The 20,167-nt window shown below is 52.7% G+C and overlaps 1 long non-coding RNA gene across 1 annotated transcript in view; it reads right to left on the minus strand.

Moving 5' to 3' along the window:
* Nucleotides 1–15,012, minus strand: part of LOC130831466 (uncharacterized) — a 41,733-nt gene extending 26,721 nt beyond the window's left edge. The window contains exons 1-2 of the long non-coding RNA XR_009048061.1: nucleotides 14,931–15,012; nucleotides 12,249–12,371 (exon numbers count right to left, since the gene is read on the minus strand). This is a non-coding gene — a long non-coding RNA (uncharacterized LOC130831466). The remainder of the gene's footprint in view (nucleotides 1–12,248; nucleotides 12,372–14,930) is intronic.
* Nucleotides 15,013–20,167: the final 5,155 nt, after the last annotated feature.

Consider the following 20,167-nt stretch of genomic DNA (forward strand, 5'->3'; position numbering starts at 1 on the left):
CGACGCCCGCTGCCTGGCCTCCTGCAGGAGCTGCAGTGACAGGCCAAGCACATTCAGATCCTGTCCAGTGAAGGTGGACACGACCTAGTTCTTGAGGCAAAGAGGCAGCTGCGGGTGGGTCCAGGGACCTGCCGAAAAGCTCACGTGAAAGGGCTCTGATTTGAGCGCACAAAAGTGCCGAGGGAAGAAGGAAACCCTATGTCTCTCTGCAGATCACTTTCTTAGAGCATCAGCACACCAGGCTCAGAGGATTTTCCCTGGGTTCCAGCTACCCTAACAACGAGCTGCCCCCCCACACCTGCTGTCCCTCCCTCTGTGTCTGTCACCTGCCCTTTGACTCTCCTCCAGGGCTGTGACAATGGGGGGGCTGACCGAGCCTGGGGAAGCGGCAAACTCTCCAGCCTGCGGGAATCTAACCGGCTACAGCGGCTGATGGCCGTTTTCCCGCCGGGGAGGAGCACCTTCTGGGTGAGCGCCTGGGGACCAGCTCCAGGGCCCTTCTCCTGGGCAGATTCTCCTGTGTCTCCCCATTTAGGCCGTGTTTCCTAAAAAGAGCAAACAGCAGGTTACCTGCACAGACTGGCACCATTCTTGCTGTCACCAAGACTCCACGAGGGATGGTCACTAGGCAGAGAGGCCAACGGGTCCTGATGGGACTCGGGGACAGGATCCCTGCTGGGAGGTGGGGCAGCATCTCCAGGGTGCAGAATGCCCCTGGTCTCAGTATCCTAACGAATATCCTCTCTGTGCACAAAGTACGGAGCGCAGCACCGGGGCCCGCTCGAAATCAGCCGTGTCCCCAGGTGAGAGGCCTGACCTCACGGCACCGGCTGTGCCTGGGCCGACCACACTCAGGGAGGGGGAGCTTACGGTGGGGGGAGGGGGTGACTGTGTGCGGCTGCCCTGAACGACAGCCAGCAGGCCTCCGGCCCATCCACCCCTGGGGCCCTGGGGAGTAAAGGCAGCCAGGCAGCCAAATGCGCCCACCGAACGCCCTCCTGTAAGCGCGCCGATCGGAGATGCTTTTCACCTGCCAGCTCTCCACCGGGACAGACGCTGGGGCTGCAAAGTGCTCACACCTTCGTGCCCTTGACTTTGATCAGGACCCCTCTGAGTGGAAACCCTTCCATGAGGGGACTTTGGGGAAGCTGATGCCTGGGGAAAGAGCAGAACCCTCCTTTACCAAAGGTCTGGACCCCTGGGAGCAGGGGAGGGGAGGGCAGGTGGGCGGGCCCGCCCTGCTCAGGCCCTGGTCCTCCCTAGACGGTGGCCTTGAGAAGCTGGGCTGACAGCGCCAGGACTTGTCTGGGGGCTACATCTCACCTACCCTCGTCCAGACCTGTCCTCCTCGTGTAGGAGACACACCCATGCTTCACTCCAGCTCGAAAGGAAGACCTGGACCCACCCTCGGGGAGAAGGGGAGGAGTAGACAGACGTCTAGTCTCCGAGATCTTTTACAGTGTGTTCGTCAGGGTTCTTCAGAAAAACAGAATGAATAGGATGTGAATAGGATGTATATATCGCTGCCTATGTATGTAGGATCTATATATGACTAGGATGGGGAGAGAGAGGTTTATTTTAAGGGATCGGCTCACACGAGTGTGAGGGCTGGCAAGTCCTAAATCTGCAGGGCAGCCGGCAGACTGGAAAATCTGGCAAAAGCTGATCATGCAGGCTTGAGTCAAGGACAGTCTGGAAGAATCCCTTCCTTCTTGGGGAGCCTCGGTCTTTTCTCTTAAAGCCTTCACCTGACGGAATGAGACCCACCTACACTCTGGAGAGCAACCGGCTTTACTCAGAACACGCTGATTTCATGACTTCCTTTAATAAAGTATTAAAAGTAACAACAGAGTGGAAGCCACAGTAAGAACTGATGAACAGACCGGTGCTAGTCTAGCAGCAGGTGCTCTAGGCAAAGCCACACAGAGCCCTGCACCAGAGGACACCACCCAGGCCCCTGCCAAACACCACTCACACAAGCAGAAACTGCACAAAGCCCTACTCTACCCCACTCTCTATAAAGCCTCCAGGCAAAGGAGGGGGTGCCCGAGGTAACACCTGCCCATTCTTTTTCTTCTCCATGAACTTTGGGGAGGGTTCAAAAACCAGAACTGCCCTGCTCACCGACACAGTTTTACCTTGAATTTCACCAGCTACGTCAATAGCTCCAATACCAGTCAAACAACGTGATAAAGCTGGGGACTCAAACTCTGAGAAAGCTGGAGACCTCACAGCGACCACGGCGGGCCGGCACATTCCATCCAACCCAGCCGGCGCTTACGGGGCGGCCAGGACATCAGGCGTCGTGCTTAGTAGTGCGAGGTGCGCAGAAGTGAATCCCCATCTCTCCACCCAGGCACCCACCTTCCCTGAACAACCGCAGGTGGGACGGAGGGTTCAGATGGCCCCAGCCGCTCCTCAGACCCTCCAACAGCTTCCCAGGCCACTCGGTGAAAGCCAGTATCCTTCTGGTGCTTCACGGGCCCATCTGGCCACCCAGGCCCCTGAGGACCCCCGTGACTGGCCTTCCCGCACGGGCCAGCTCCTCTCGGGCCACGGCGCCTCCTCCTGTGCGTCAGGCAGGCAGGTGTGCTCCCCACCGCGGCTGTAGCCCTGAGCCCCCGTGTCGGGACCACTCTTTCCGCGGGAGCCCCATCTAGGAAGTGACAGATCCAGTGTTCACTCCAGATTTTGCTGGAAGCATTCACTTGCAGCTTCCTTAAAGGGTGGCTCAGAAGTCCAGGTGGCTGGCTGTTCCTAAAACGCAAGCAGTGCTTCCAGAAGGGCTCCCCAAGTTGCCTCCTTCTGTATCTGCACCAGCCCTACGGCACCACGGCCTCCACCCGTTTATCCCACAGACGCCTGTACCTGCGGCTACTGATAAATGACCACAAACATTTGTTGTTGCCCAGTTTCTGGGCATTAGGAGTCTGGGCTCAGCCTAACAGGGTCCCCTGCTCAGGGTCTCACAGGTGGTGGTTGGCCTGTGTCCTCACCTGGAGGCCTGACGGGAGACTCTGCCTCCAAGCTTCCTCCGGGTGTTGGAAGGACTCACTTCCTTGTGGTTGTAGGCGTGAGAGCCCACGCGAGGCTGCCCCCTGTCCCAGAGGCCTCAGGGTTCCTGGGCACGTGGCCCTTCCCTAGGCGGTTATAACGAAGCCAGCAGAGAACGAGGGAGGCGGCTGGGGAGACAGAGTCATCACCACCTTTGCCAGAGTCTCAGTCACGGGACCACCCAGACTCGGGGAGGCTGTATGCAAAGGCGTGAACAGCAGGGATGGGAATCTCGGGACCACAGGTTCTGCTGGGACCTGACTCACCTCAGCCTAAGTGACCACCAGCTCCAGATGAGTGGCGCGGAAGGAGCCCCCACACTGAGGATGTACCCTATTTCATTTATTTGGGTCGGAGCCCGAGCCTTCCCAGACATCCCCGAAAATCACGGAAAGTTCTGATTTGTGGAGACACACAGCTGCTGGGGGTGGGAGGCACGGCCCAAGGAGGACAGCGTTTCCCTCTGTTTCCCTAAGTGAATTGGGGCAGGAGGGGTGGAACTAGCACTTAACCAAGAAGCAACTTTTGCACCAAGTCACACCCCCCTGCTGCTCCCAGAAGAGCATCCAAACCCCAGCCTGGCGACTGTCTCTGTGCAGCTGGAGAGCAGACAGCCCTGTGCAACAGGACGCCTGGTGGTGACTGACAGCCTTCCCTATTAATAACTGCTGAGTGTTAGAAAACACTCAGTCCGATGGCAGGCTGCTGCTTCCACTTCCTTGCACTTGGCCTGATAGCTGTGAGATGCCCTTCTCAGGACAGGTGCCTGAGCACAGCCCACACGAAAGAGAGGGCCCAGCTCTCATCCTTCACATACCCCACCTCCCGGCAGCAGCGCCTCACAGCCCTGCTCAGAGGTGGGCCTTCTGAAAACTCAATCACCGGGGCAGGAGCTTTCCTTTCTCTTCACAATAAATTGTGGACTTAAAAAAGGACAACATGCTGGGCTTTCATTTTAAACGGAACCACCGGAAACACCGTGGCTTTGACTCTCTTTGGCTTCTGGCCGAGGCCTTGAGGGCTGTCAAAGTGGGTGTTATTGCCGTCGGTCCACAGGACAAAATACAAATCCTTCCACGCATCCTCCGTCCCTGGAGAAGAGGGGAAAGCTGAGGCTCAGGGAACGGTGGGTGTCCCAGAGGCACCCAGCTGTTGGAACCTCAGCCCTCAGCCCACCCCCAGCCCCAGGCAGTGGTGGCAAAATCTCAGGGTCCTCGCCGAGGGAGGCACCGCAGACGACGTGGACGCGGGACACGTGCACAGAACACTGTGCAGCTCCAGGCGCGGGACCTGGGTTCCGCCTCCACGTCCTACCCACTGAAGGCCTTTGGGCCAGACGCTCACCCTCTGTGAAACGGGAAGGCCACTCATAACGCTGCCCCGTCCACCGTGCAGGGTGGACAGGCACCATCGGCCCTGAGGGCTTGGTCACCTCTGATGTATTTTGCAAACAGAAGGTGATACCACTCCTGTTAAGTTAGCGTTTTTCCCTCTGTCCCTTCATTTTACCTTGTTTCCTCCATTCTCTGTATAGAACTTTAAAGTCATAACCACAACCTTTATAAAATTTCGGAGGCAAGGCCCCGCGCCGCTGGGGTGCTGCTCAGAGAACACCCCCTGCACGCCTCCTCGAACCTACACTCCTTCCTGTCCGCATGTCCTGTCTATGAGGACTCGGTGGCCACTGCAGGGACAGGGGGCTTTGAAAGGACGGCAGGGGGTCGGGGCAGAGAGAGAGCAGCCCCGCCTGGAACGCTGCCTGAGAGGATCCCTAGCTCTACCCATTTCCCTCACCCCCCCCAACCCGGAGCCTCAACAGCAGGCAGGAGAAGTGACCATGCTGATGTGTGAGAAACGGCTGTATCAGTCCGCTCGGGCTGCGGGAACAAATGCCACAGAGATGCCGACCCTCACACAGTCTGCAGGCTGGAAGTCCAAGGTCAAGGTGTCCCGGGGCTGGCTCTCCTGAGGCCTCTCTCCTTGGCTGGTGCATGCTGCCTCCTCCCTGTGTGCTCACATGGCTTTCTCTCTGTGTCTGTGTCCTAATCCTATCCTTTTACAAGGTCATCTGTCACACTAGATTAGGGTCTGCGCATATGACCTCATTTTAAATTAATCACCTCTTTGAAGACCCCGCCTCCAAATACCGTCACACTCTGAGGCATGTGAATCTGGGGGGATGCACAACTGAGACATCCATGACGGCGGTAGCCCCGTGACAGAGGCAGTGTTGGGTGGGGGGTAAGCGGCACGCGAATGGTTCACTTTTCTCGTCTTTAAATGAGCCGTGAGAGGGATTAAATTAGGTCACGAGTGTAGACGTTTGATACACGGTCTCTGAACGGGAACCACTCTGCAGAGTCTCCCAGCGTCTCCTGTTGACAAGCTGGTTTTTCTCACCGTCCTCTTCCCGTCATTATGACCCCAGAAGCAGGAGCCAGACATGCTTAGTAACCAAATTATAGGACACTTCACTGCTGCCCTTTGAAGATGATGCCTTCTCTAACTGAGATCTTTATATTTGCAGCAAATGAACTGAGGGCCAGAGTCATCTCCAGGTGGGCCAGAGGACAGCGGGGCTCACGGAACCAGGAAGGAGGAGGGGTCTCTTTCTGGCCATCGCAGGAAGCCAGTGAGGTGCTGAAGGATCGTGGGGAAAGGTGGAGGCTACCTGCAGGGCTATGGGACCTGCAGGCGGCCCCGGAGCCTCTGGAGAGGACACAGACCTTCACTGGAGGGGCCAAGCTGGACCGAAGAAAACGAAGACAGAGTCATGGGGACTCCCGGGGCTGGGCCAGAGGCCCTAGGAGGGCAGGCTGACCAGGGAGCAGGGTTCTTCAAGGCCAGAGAGGCAAGTCCTCCACTCAGGAGCACAGGGTCCCCGGGCTGGTGGACATGCTGTAGGCGGTGGGAACAGACAGGGTCACACCCCAGGCAGCAGCATCCGCTTCTATCTCGGGGGCTCGTCTGGTCCAGAAAGGGTGAAGGGATGGGTCAGTTCAGGACTGAATTCCTCGAGGCTGTGCCAGGCAGGGGCTGGGGGGCGGTCAGGACCAGAAAGCGACCTCTGCAGGCAGAGCCATGTACACGCTTTGGACTATTTTTTTTGTTTCTTAAGAGTCCAATTTTATTTCAACCGAAGAGAAAAGGAAACCCCCTTCATCTCCATTTAGGGCTGGCTGAGGTTGCTGTGGAGAAGGAATCAATCCTCTTTTGGTGGCTCCAAGAGGCGAGGCCGGGGCCCCCGGTCAGCCCCTGAGCCAGGAGCACCTGTGGATTGAGATGCCAGGACCCCAGAGCAGATGCCAGAGCCCGAGCGCTTCTGGGGCAACACACGCCCACCTGCTGCTTGAAAGGCGTCCCTTTCCCTGCTGCTTCCGACGAGATCGCAGAAGCGCTCCTGCGAACTGGCCGAAGGGCAGACGCTCCCAGAGGGGCCGGGCTGTCTGCCAGCCTCCCACAGCCCGGTGTCCCCTGGGGGTCGCCCGAGGTGAGGGTGGGTGTGTAGAGAGGGAGGAGAAAGAAGTAGCGCTTGGCCCACAGGCCCCCCGCCGTGTCCCTGGGGGCCTCAGAGCCACAGGAGCACCAGGCTCCTGGAAATGGGGAAGAACAGGGGCCAGTCGGCGGGGATGGTGCCGAGAACAGAAGGCTCACCCTTCCCCGCTAGCGCAGCGCCCAGTGTCCGGCGGGAAACCCTGCGGTCCTTCTTCATCACCCAGAGAATGGGCGTTACGGAAACATGAGCCCCAGACAAACACGGTTTCAAGACCCCAGGGTGGCCAGGAACCAGGCACCCCCACAAGAACCTCCGAAATCTTTCTAGGCGCCTACAGTTGGGCTGTTGGATAAGATACGAGATGCCCAGGTAACCTTGGATTTCAGGTACACAGGAGTCATTGTTTAGTATTAGGATGTTCTATGCAATATTTGGGACATGCTTATGCTATAAAAATTATTCGTGTATGTATCTGAAACTCAGTTTAACTGGGCGTCCTGTGTGTGCACCTGCTGAATCTGGTAGCCCTGGACGACGGGGTCCGCAGCAGCCATCATCCCTACGTTGCAGGAGTCGGACGTGAGCTGCACGGGCTGTGCGTGCAGCCTGCAGACAGTGTGACATCGCAGATGGCTAGCAGGGCTGATTCAGGGCTCGCTCAGCCCCTCCTAAATGTAGTCATGCTCTTGGTTACCATTTATAGAATCTGATTCAACTGGCTTAACCAGAAGAACACCTACTGTGCCCCGTAACTGGGAACGCAGATGCAGCGTGAACAGGGCTGTGTGCCATCAAGGACCTCCTGGTACCGTCCACTCTGTCATCCTCCTCGCCGACCCTAGCCCTGGGCTGAGGGCAAGATGGCGGCAGCAACCCCAGCATCCCTCCCAGACACAGCCAGGCCCCGTTTGTGGCTTGACTTCTGGGCTGCGGTGGAAGAACAGGGCGAAGGCACGGAGCTCCCCAGGACCCTGTGATATCCCCGTGCCCGTGGCCAGTGGAGAGCACGAAAAGACGGGCAGAACTGCGTCAGGGTCAACAGGTCCGTTGCAGGAAGTTACCTGACATAGGTACTAACACATGGAGAATTACAATAAAAGCCAGGGCGGTGACTACATTTAAACATTGGAAATGGGACTTGCCTGGTGGTCCAGTGTTTAACACTCCACGCTTCCAATGCAGGGCATGGGGGTTCCATCCCTGGTCGGGGAACTAAGATCCCACATGCTGCACCGTACGGCCAAAAATTTTTTAATAAATAAATAGATAAATTGGAATTAACTGATGAATAGAGTAAGACATAGGATATTGACAGGATTGTCTAAACAGCATCCTTACGTTGTTTTCTAAAATGTCATATGACTCCTGAAGAAGGCACTGAAACATCTGGTCTGCTGCATCCCACCTTCAGGAAATTACCTACTGTTGACAAATGCACCAAGGGGCAGTCTCCTCTGTGCTTACAAAGGAAAACGCTACAGCTGATTTATGGAAATATTTCCCTGCTGGGTCATCGCAGCAAACGAGACACCACGTGAACTTGACCCTCCTTCACCCTTTCATCTGGTCTCTTTTCTAAGTCCCTTCTAAGAGTAGAGGACTATATATCCAAGAAACAAAACTATGTGAACCGTGTAGATGGTTTTCAAATGTCATTTAAAAGCAGGTGTTTGAGAACTATTGCTAAAGGGTCCATACTTCAACACAGTGAGAGAAAATACACACTGGCAGTTGTACCCCCAGCTTTTTCTTGACCTATCTAAAAATTAAAAAAAAATTTGGAAGACCATGCCAAAGTTTTGAAATATCAAATCCAAAATCAAATTTATCAGGTGTGATTTCCAATTTTCTATGACATATGAGGGCAGAGTTAACATAGGTAATAAAATCTAAAAGAAAACCCTGGTATTTTATTATCTCTTCTGCTCAGTAAATATCCCCCTAAGAAACTCACATTTGGACCAGAACATATACTATAAAAGTAAAACCCTTGTGTCATAAGTGTCTTCAGGTATCCTTTCTCCACCAAATTAGTCAGAAACCAATATTTATCAAGATGAGTTATTTATCAAATCTCTTCCAAAAATCTTGAAAATGCATTTAATCTCGATGTACTTTTGAGGGTGCCTCTAGTCTAAAACTGGTAACAGTGGAAAAGGTGTCTGGTTTAACGAAGGGGACCTGGGTTCTGGTCTTAGCTCTGGCCCACACTGACCGTGGGCGAGATGACACTTCCTGGCCCTCGGGGTCCTTATATCAGTAAGAATGGCATTCAGCTGCCTGTCACTGAACGTCTAACCACAGTCGTGTCTCTAAAAAGAGTTCATTTCCTCAGAAACACAGTGCCTGGGCCGACGCAGCCACCCCGGCTCCCTGCTCCTTCGCTCTCTGCCCTCAGACTCATCACTTCCATCCTCACGTCCGTCATCTTTCGATGGTAACACGGCTGCTCCACCTCCAGGCTCACAAAAACAGAGACGGGGGAGCGGGAAAGAAGAAACTGGGCTTCCCCAGAGACTCAAAGATCATATCTGCACAGTGACTGCTCCGTGTGTCCCCAGACCCCCGGCCTCATGTTCCCCGCGTGCAAGGGGCCTGGGGAAACGAGGCCTTTCCCTGATACACTGCAGCCCCCAGTGAGACGGAGGCTCAGCTAATAGGGGAGAAGAGAGAAACAGGGGTTTGACTGGCAAAGAGCCACATCGGCCCTGGGCCTCACGTGAAACAAGGGCTCTGCCAGCTCCTCTTCTACAGTCCATCCGTTCCCACGCTCAACACGTACATGTGGGACGCTGCTTCTCTTCAGACATGCTCTAGGTGCTGGGATGCAGCACGGCTTACCGTGGACAGACCCGGCAGAACAATAAATACGTGTGGCCTTGGACCGCTAGTCCGGTAAATTGGCTCTGGACAAACTGAGAGCTGATACGAAGTGGAGGCTTCCCTTCCTCATTCAGGTCTCAGCACGAGGAGGCAGTGTGTCTAAGCCAGGCCAGAACGCGTATCTGTTACTCTCGCCTGCCTTCTCTGGTGCGTGCTTTAGAATGCCCCGGCTCTCCTGCGGTCCACGCGCAGAGGGAATCCCTCTTGGAGGAGAGAGGGTGAGATCATGAGTCCCGATCCCTGGTGGCCCCTCAGGCAGCCCTGCCTCCTGCCACCTGTCCCCCAGGGGCAGCGGCGCATCAGAAAACCCTTCCAGGCAGTCCATTTCCATGTCATCATTTAGAAAAACTCAGCTGAGAACCCTGGAACCTTCACCGACTGCTGCTGCCCGGGACGGACTGTCCAAGCCTTTGGGAAGCTCTGGGGAGGTCACGTCAAGAGCACCCAAGCCCTTACACTTGCTGATCTTACTTCTGGGAACCAAGCTTATGAAAATCATTCCACCTGTAGAAAAGCTTTACACACTAAGATGTGCAGTGTGGCATTTGGTGTAACAGCACGCCCGGAATAGTCTACATGTTCAGCAATGGGAGAATATGGTGTGTACACTCCGTAAAATACAACCGCTAACTACGATGGTTATAAAGAGCAGAGCTCATCGAGGAAAATGCCTCTGTGACTGTGTAAGTGAAAACTGCAAGACACAGACTTGTAGTTAAACCATCACTACAATTTTAAGTATACACACAAGGCAGAAAGGCTTTAAAAATGGTAATAGTGGATAACGGATTATACAAATATGGGCGGTCAGGTTTTAAATGACATTTCTCTTAGTCTTCAGATTTTTATGTGTGTTTATAGGACTTTTTAATGGAAAAACTAAATTCATAATTTGAAAAAGTTCAGGGAAATCAAAGGCTTTGTGAACCACTTTACCCTCTCTAGTGTGATGTATAAATTCTGGGGAAAAAACAAACCAGCACAGTAAATAAGTCTTTTCACTGGTACAGCTTAGAAGAAAGATGGTAGGAAGAGAGAGAAACAGGAAGGTAATGCTTTTCTGAATTTTACCAAACTTGATAGGACTCTTTTTTTTTTTAAACCTATTCATAGTAGTTGAATCGAATTTAAGAAAGCTTTTTTCCTTCTCCTTAAATTCCTGGATTCCAAAACCCAACTCCCTGCATAGAGCAGGGTACTACGGCAACAGTCTGGATGCACAGGCCACCACTGATTTCCCCTGAATCATTTGAACGAGCAAAGCAAAAAATTCCCTTTTAGGCCAAATGCAATTTTATTTTTGGCCAATGCAGAACAGGTTTTACCTGTTTTACCTTTTTCTCTTTTCACCAAAATTGCCTGAGCAAAGCCAGCCAACGTGTTTGCAAGCCACATTATTCCCACACGTTACCAACCTGCCCCAACCTGTCCCAGCAATCACACAGGAGAGAGGAAACCTGCTGTCCCACCCGTGGGTGGAAATCAGCTTGGCCTCGAGCAGGGACGTGGGCCTGGATGTTTCAAGCCTCCCCTTGATTCCCCTCCCGAGTGACGGCTCCTGGAGCTCCTCAGTGCCCTGCTCTGCTGAATCTGAATCTGTGGTTACTCGATGAGCTTCCAGAACACCTGCCTGGTTCAGGGATCTGAGCTCAGCCTCCCCTTGTTGGGGACACATAAGTGGTAAGTCCCTGCCTTCCAGGACCTTACAGTCCAGTCAAAAAGGCAGATGGCCACAATATACAACACAACACAAATGACGACCAGCCACGAAGATGGGGTGTGGGCTGGGGAGCTGGACGTGGGCTGGGAAGAGAACCAGCCCTGGGGCTTTAGGTTCACACACAGGAGGCAGCGCACGGACAGGGCCCATCTTCAACCTTGTCCTGGAGGCTGTGTCTAGGGAGCTCATGAATCCCCCACATCTAAGCATCTAGAGCAGGGGATCATGACTCTGGAGGGGGCGGGGGGGAGCGTGGGCCTCTGAGAACCAGCCGAGCGCTATGGAGCCTGGCCCCAGAGGAGTGCACACCTCTACACACTGACACCTGCAGGCAGTTCCAGAGGGGGCACGGACTGCACCTTCCAAAGCCTTCCATCGACCTCCAGGACAGCACAGTAAGATTATAAAAACCACTACTGAGCATTTTCTGTATCGCAGGATCTGAATTCATGTTGTACCTGTATCCTTGCCTTTAAGCCCTCCAACAAAAATAAGACGCATGATGTGTTGTTTCAATCATATGTATGAAAAAACTGAGGCTCAGAGAAGTCACCCGAATTAGAAGGCAGATTCCAGCCAAGGGAAGCAGCCGGATCTGTGCTCTTTCCAACAACAACCGGATGAGATAGAGAATCATCGTCACCCCACCTCCGCAGCCACCACTAGTTTACAGATGAGGACACAGAGGTCTCGGGAGGTGAAGTCACTCACCCCAGGCCACATGGACCACAGATTCAGAGCTCCTGACAAAGAGGCAGGACAGAGGTAAATGCTCTGAAATCCCACGTGAGGCATACCTGTGGGGAAGGTTCTTGAAGCCAAAAGCGTTACGTCTGGCTTGCCACCGGAGTGGTGGTTTCTCTCTGCTGGGAGGCAGGGGCCAGTGGGCCGCAGTTGGCACTGTCCCATTGCTGTGACCCTAGAGCAGCCTGAGACATCAAGGAGCCCAGACCTCCAGCTGGAGCAAGTCAGTGGGAGCTGGAGGAGAGGCTCTGTGAGAACCACACGCCCACCTGGACGTCCTGGGCCTCAGGTCAGAGCTCAGCACCCACTCCAAAGGACACAAAGGAGAGAGGTGGGCAGGGACTCACTGACCTGCAGGGGACGATGGTGTGCTCCGTGCAGTCCATCCGTCATGTCCTGCTTAGGGAGCCTCAATGCTGTGCCCAGCACACGGGGAGGCTGCCCACTCCTTCAGGGCCAGGGATTGCAGAGGAGCTGAGGAAAAATGGGAGAATCCTCACCGGTCAGGACCACGCACGCACCTGCAAGGTCCTTTCACAACAGGTGTCTCCGGAGAGTCAACACTTCCTTCTACCATCAGATAAAACGTTTCTAAATGCCTCGTTTGGAAACAATTCCAAGCCAATGATAATACTTGAGTCTCACCACACTTTAGACTGGAAGTGGGATTAACCACCGTAGTCACCATGCTTGGCACCAGGGACTTTGTGCTACTTTCACAAGTCAGTTTCACTAGCAGAAGGTAAGCATCTCCCAGCCTCAAGGACGGCTGGAAGTATGGCTCCGAGAACAAGAGGTTACTCCTAATCGGAGCGATCGGAAGTTTGTACTTGGGTGTACATCTCCTCTCTCACATTAAAGCAAAAGGAGTCAGGCTAGAGTAGTGGTTAAATTACAGGCTCTGGTGGCAAAATATCCCTGTCCAGTCACTTCTGGTTATGTAACTTTGGGCACACTCTCACAGCCTCAGCTTTCATCCATAAAATGGAAATAATAATACTGATTATTTCAAAAGGGTTGTTGGGCGGGTTCAACAAAATTGTGTGTGCAGGATCTGGTACAGGACGAACCCTCAACAAAACAGCAACTATTATTATGATTAAAAAATTGGAGAACAGACATTATGCCCATAGAACATACAGGTCAATGTTAGACCCTCACATATTTAATGAATAAAGATGCAATTATGTATCATGGAACAATCTCTCCCCAAAAGTGATATCCTTTTGGTGGATCCATTTTGGCAACAGTCTAGCATGTAACTAACCAGATTTTTTTTCAAGGCAAAGGAAACCGTGTAACTATGATAGAATTATTCCTGAACCTGTTATTTGTGAGGGCATTCTGTGAAGCTCAGAATTTGCAGCAAAATTTCTAGTGAAAGCAGAAATAAAATAAAATTCTTTCCTGGTACCAGATAGAACACTCAGAGGCATTCTACAGGCTTTTTTTTTTTTTTTTTTTTGCCTTGTTTTGAGCTCATAAAATACAAAGAAAAGAAAACAAACAAAACAAAACACTTCAAATGTTCCATTGCAGTGAACTCCAACCGTGTGAAAGCATTGAGCAGAATAGAAACCGGTGTCTCATTCGCCCAGCTCTTCCTGGGGCCAATCATCTAGAAGCAGGAATCGCAGGGCTTCCGTGCCTTTGGATTCCCAGCACCCAGCACAGTACCCGCCCATTGTAAGCCTCAGTACATGACCTTGGGCAGAATCTTTATTATTTAATGGCCACTCATAGACAAACAACTCCCTTTATGTGCAAAAGCCCCGAGAAGGCAGGGCTAGCGAGCTTCCGCCTCCCCCTCCACCCAGAGCACACTCTACACCAAGGCTGGGCAGCCAGCAGCCACCTAGATTGGTCCTACAAGGGAGAACTTGGCAGCATTTCCTTGTAAGGTCCTCAGGGAATCCTGCCGTGGAATCTGGACCTTGGCTGTCCAGACCAGCCGCACACTAGGTGAGACTCCACTGAAGAGCCAGACCAGTGAGAGCAGCTGTACAATACCTGGACCGCACATGATCTCCACCACACCCCCACGGTCCTTCTCGCAATGTACCCAGGAGGCTCCGCAGCTCTCAGCCCTGGCACCTTCAGGGATCCCCAGGACATCCTGAGAAGGAAAGCATCATTGACTTCATTGGCCGTCTTGGTCCGCAGAGGCCAGGAGAGCCACTGGTGGATACTGCTCACAGCTTTGGCTATGCCGTCTCTCCATCTGCGAAGTGGGCTCCACTTAACAGTCCCCACAAACAGGAGAAGGCGTCTGGGGAAAAGTTCCCAAGAACTTCCCTTGGTAGCAAATTCCAGTGCCTAACAGTCCTCCCTTCAGACGAGGGACTGTTTTCATAGCCAACCAAAATCACCCTTGGAGCAGTTCAAAGGCATGTCATCTCATGAATGGATCAAGATGTGGTACACATATACAATGGAATACTACTCAGCCGTAAAGAAGGATGACCTAGTGCCATCTGCAGCAACGTGGATGGACACAGAGATTATCATACTAAGCGAGTGCAGTGACCCAGACACAGAAAGACAAACATGATATCACTTATATGTGGAATCTAAAACAGTGACACAAATGAACTTATTTATGAAACAGAAACAGATTCACAGACTTAGAAAACAAAGAGGAAGGGGGGAGATAAATTAGGAGTCTGGGATCAGCAGACACATACTACTGTATATAAAACAGATACACAACAAGGTCCTACTGTACAGCACAGGGAACTGTATTCAATATCTTATAATAAACTACACATATATATGTCTGAATCACTTTGCCATACACAGAAACTAACACAACATTGTAAACCAACAAAACTTCAATAAAAGAAAATAAACAAAAAAATTTTTTTAAATAAAGGCATCTCATCTTAGTTGCTCAAGAGAAATATGGAAGAACTGCTCAGCTCTCTTGCAAAACACATGCCTTTGTGGACAAAATACTATTATTAAACCACCATGCAGCCTTCTCCTCTATTACATCTTATTTCTCAACCCTTTAATCATCACTAAAGCTCTCACCTGAACCTTCTGTGAATTCTCTGCATCTCTCTAGGCTCATATAACCCAACACTGGATGCAGAATTCCAGCAAGGCTCTGAGCAGCGCTGAATACAATAGAGATTGCTTTGTGGTTGCTAAGTGTGTAGTTTATTTTGCACTTGATTTCCAAACCAGAAGACTTTATTGCTGACTCACAATCTGCCCAGGTCCGCAGGACTTTCAGACACTTTTCAGCTCTACTGCATCTGCCTTGTCATCCCTTGTTGTGGACGGGAAAGGTCAGGTTTTCCCTCTACAAGCACAACGCCTTTGTCTCTCCTACAGTTCGCTGTGTTAGTTTCTCTCCATGTCCCTAAGCTACTAAGGCCATTTGGAATTCTGAACCAGTTGGATCTCTGTTCAAAGCAGATTTTCAATCCAACGCCCTACGCCCCGCTCTATCCTCTTTGCTCAAGCTGCCGGCATCTCCTGCCTGGACTGCTGCAGAAGCCTCCCAAGTAATCTCTCTTCCACTTCCATCCTTCAAGTCTAGTTTCCACACAGAGGCCACAGCAATACTACTGAAATGGAAGTGGGTCCCCGCCTCCTCCCCCTGAACCGTGGGCCTGCTCCCGTGGAGGTGATGTGCATTTTGGGGAGGGGGCAGGGATGCTATTCTGAGGGCCCGACCAGCTGTAGGGGAGAAGGACACGAGGACAAAGGGAGATCGCTGACCACGGGCAGCAGCAGGTGTGGAGCCCAGGCAGAGGCCCCGAGAGACACGGGCAGTGCAGTCCCTCCTCTTGCTGGAGCCGCGGTCTGAGTGGCGCAGGTCCCAGAGGCTGAGCCATCTTTTTAAAAAAGGATCACACAGCCCCGTGACTGTGCATCTCCCAGGGACCTGCAGCAACCGCCTTGCAGGGGAGACTGACGTATTCGTGCGCGCACGGGTGCGAGTGTGCCCAGATCAGCGGGGGAGGAGGGGGGGGGGAGGGGGACGGGTGCGCACGCTGACCGAGGGGGCGTGGCCTCGCATGGCCAGCCCCACCGCCCACGTCCCACGTCCCACGTCCCACGTCACGCTGCCGGCCCAACAGCCCGAGGCCGTTAGCCACGCGCTGGCTGTGGCTCAGAGCGGGCCAGAGGCTGCTTCCTTCTCTGGAGTCGGTCCACATCTCTGTCCGGGCTTGGGGTAAACAGGAGCTATGCCTGACACTTAACCACTGGCTGTGCCTTTCCCCTGATGCACCTGGGAGACCTCGCTGCCCGCTGAGAAAACCTCACTTACTCCCAAGACCCCCACTGGAGACGCTATGGTACCCAGGCCACCCCTGCCAGGTCACGATGGGAGTGGCTGGACTGTGGCCGCGGGCAGGAAGAGACCCGCTGTCACAGAGCTCCACAAGAAGGGTAGGATCAGGTCAGCTTGAGGACATTTCCCACGTCCCCTTTCGCATCTCCCTGCAGGCGGGAAGCTGCCGTGATGCCCACACACAGCCCCTGCTCAGGGGATGCCCAGTCTCTCCTGCTGAGATCATTCCTTGTGTGGTCACCGAGTGTGCAGCTGTGGCCAAAGGGGCCACCCCAGGAGCAGCGGCCGGGGCGGGGGCCATGGGGGCCGCGGGGGCCGTGGCTCCCAGGCCTGCAGGCCCAGGATGGCGGACACAGTAGAGGGGGAGCGACGCCCAGCCGGACAAGTGGCGGAGCAGCCTGACCCGGGGGTAGAGCCATCGGGTCCCGGGGTGTCTTGGTCGTGGGGGGCGCAGAGGACAGCACAGACGCAGCTCTCTCGGGAGCGGAGGGACCAGCAGGCGCGGGATGGAACAAATAAAGGCCCAGAGGCGGGGGCCTTGTGTCCTCCCTGCAGAGGGACGGCGGCAGGAGACTTCCGAGGGAAGCGCCACCAGTGCTCATGCCCAGAGGGGCAGAAGGGGGGAGGGCAGATTCCTGGGCGATGGGCGGGGTGGGGGGAGCTCCCCGTCCCCCCTCCCCACCCCACCGGCAGGGCTGACACAGCAACCTGAACAGCCCTGCGGCTCCATTCCGGAGAGCTGATGAAAAGAAACAGGCCCGCACAACTCAGGGGCGGCCAGCTGGCTCCTCTCTTCACAAAACCATGGGCCGGGAAGAGCGACGCCACGCCGCAGTCGGGGGCCTGAGCCGGCCAGTCCAGGCTCCACAGGAATGACCAGCAGGACCAGCTGTCCCTTCGGGAAGGTCCCTGCCAGCCTCTGCCTCGAGGGCACAGGGGCTGGGGGTGGGCCCCCACGTCTGGGGCCTTGAAGGAGCATGTGGGCCACCGTGGAGACAGCAGAGGGTGGCCAGGGGCCGAGGTCCCTGCTCCCCCCTGACGTCTGGGATCAGAGAGGTGGTGACCTTGGACCCCAACAGCGGCCTGGAGCCCCGCGTGTTCCCAGGGCAGCTGCAGCCTCCCTCCCTGCCATCAGAGAGGAACCGAGATGAGAGGAGCTCAGAAGGAGAAGCGTCCTCTGTGGCGTTCCACGTCCTCCAGCCCAGCAGGGACCTCGCACTGGATTCTGAGATGCCCCCAGTCCCCAGAGGGGCCACCTCAGCCCCTTCATCTGGGAGCCAGGGTGAGGGCACAGCCTTGCCTCCCGGTCCTGGCTCTGGTCCCCAGGCTGCTGGCTGACAGGTACACCCCCTCCTCCCCCTCAGGACCCTGAATACAGAGTTCAGTCCGGGCCACAGACCCAGCAAGGGCAGGATTCCCATCCCCTCGGGATGCCCAGGGAGGGAGGACAGATCTTGTCGGTGGGGGCAGAATAGGAAGGGGTGCCACATGGACTCAGTGATCCCAGGGGTCTGAGCTGAGGAGAAAGGCCCCCATGCATTCCAGGAGGCATGTGGGAAACGCTGGTAAGAAAGTGGTTTGTGGCAGCGAACACGGGGAGCCCCCAAACGCCCCCGACCAAGAGTACAGAGAAGCGTGGACGGGCACGGGGGACCTCACACACGGTTGCGTGAAAACAAGTCGCAGAACAAAACATGCAGAACAGTTCAACGCCAAGGCCGAAACGTGCAGTGAAGGCATGTTTGCAGTAACAGCAGAGAAACGAGGCCAGGACAAACACAGCAGCCAGGAGCCTGGACGTGTGCAATGTGGGGAGGGGGTGTGATCAGGGAGGTACACACAAGGGGCTTCGGCGGAACTGGGATTATATTTCTGAAACAAAGAGCTGCTAGGCAGGAGCTTCCTATTATATTTTTTCACACTTTAACATCCCTGAAGTCAGGATGGTCTTTAAACTCCCGTCAGCCAGGTGGCAGTTTTGCTGTAGTGGCCTTGCCTTAGAAATACCTTAAACAACGTCTTTCACTTATGTTTTCCTTTTTTATGTAGGCACAATATACAGCAAAAATCCGTCCACGTCTGAAAGATCACTTTTAAAAAGAATTAAAAATTCTAAATAGCAAGCAAAACGTGGACGTCAGATCACTTCGGCTTCTTCTTAGAAATTCTCAGAGACTTCCCTTAACACTTAGCCCAAAATTCAAGTTCTCATGGGGCCTTCAAGGCCTTCAGGACCTTCTCCCTGCTTCCTCTTGGGTCTCCTCCTCCCTCCCCCCGCTACAGGCTCTCGTCCTGGCCTCCATGCTGCTCCCCAAGCATGCCGACCGCTGTCCTGCCAGCCCCTGCCCCTGCCGCACCCTGCCTGTAAAGCGCTTCCCCTTGATATCCTGGCACGGTCTTTCTAACTTCCATTTACAAAGACACGTGACGAACCTTCAGAGTCTCTTGACACTGATGTCAGCTTCCCCAGGATAGAAAATTCTAGAAAGGAGAAGACTCATTTTAATTGAAAATCTTATGATGTGCCTAGTTACAATCCAACCTGATTTTCAAAATTGGTTTCTTGGTCAAACTTAGCATCGCCAACTAGAGAGAAGCTGACAGCAGAAGCCTCCGCGGGAAGACCATACTTCACCTCGTTGGTGTTCTTGCCAGAAACGTTCTACCTGAATCTGATCATGAGGTCACCGACAGATAAATCCATGTGGTGGTGCATTTTACAAAACGACTGGCCTGAACGCATCAAAAATGTCAGTATCATCAACAACAACACAGGGGAGGGGACCGTTCTAGACCAAAACAGCCACAAAATAACAAACACAATGACGGAAACAAGATTCAGCTCTGGAAGAGAGATCTGCAAAGGACCACTGGGAGATGGTCAGGAACACCTGAACACAGACTGTACGTGAGAGCACAGGGAGTTAGTGGGTTTCTCGGCTGTGATCCTGGCTTTAAGGACACGTAGGAGGATGTTGGTTCTTGGCAAATACACATGGAAGGAAAGGGAACATCACGACATCTGCAGTGTTCAAACGTCTCGACAAAAAAGTGGGGGAAAGCAAATGTGACAAGATGTTAACAGGTAAGGAATCTGGGTAAAAAGATTTTTGATGTTTATTGTATTATCCTTTCAATTTTTTATGTTTGAAATTTCTAAACAAAAATTTTTAAAAATCAGTTTCTTCTATATTGGAGCAAAACATCAATATATACTTAAAAGGAAGGTTTATAAATAACTCACATAATTGGAAGAATAACAAGGAAAGTGAATGCAACAAACATAGCATTTTTACTATCGAAACGGACAGAGCAGAGTAAGGAGTAAGATGCTGATGGGACTTGGATGTATGATGTGTGAGCTGAAGTCCTTGCCTTGTTTTTTAAAGACTAGCCTGACTCCTGTCCAAGTGCTGCAATTTTTTCCGGCAATACTCATCTGGATACATTTATAAAACTTTGTAGCTATCAGGATCTATTTAATTTTGCCAGTATATGCCATTGGTGAAGAACAAAATTATTCAACATTAAAATTGATTTAAAAACTACTCAAGGTCTACAATGTCATACGAAAGACTGTAAAATATGGCAAACATTTCTACATTTCAAAAATACTGAAACTAGTAAACATTGAAAACATCCTTCAAAAATGGTTTCCATGACAGTAAGATTTGTTATTATAACAAAGTATTTAAACTCAAAATTTTCTAACTATTGTGATTTAAAACATGAACTATCATTTCATGTTCAATAATTTTATTTGTATAAATTCACTTAGAATGACTGTTATAATTATTATTTGTAATTATTATTAATAAGAAATAACATACTCCTTTTTTTTCTTACTTGAGGAAGGACCACTGTTTTCTCATTCACACAATAGCACTGAATTATTATCAGCCCTGGTGAGGTTAGGTGAGTAAAGGAATAATAATGTGAAAGATAAAGGCGAGAATAAAATAAA

This window comes from Hippopotamus amphibius, chromosome 11 (assembly GCF_030028045.1).
Source record: "Hippopotamus amphibius kiboko isolate mHipAmp2 chromosome 11, mHipAmp2.hap2, whole genome shotgun sequence".
In the NCBI taxonomy this organism is placed as follows: Eukaryota; Metazoa; Chordata; class Mammalia; order Artiodactyla; family Hippopotamidae; genus Hippopotamus; species Hippopotamus amphibius.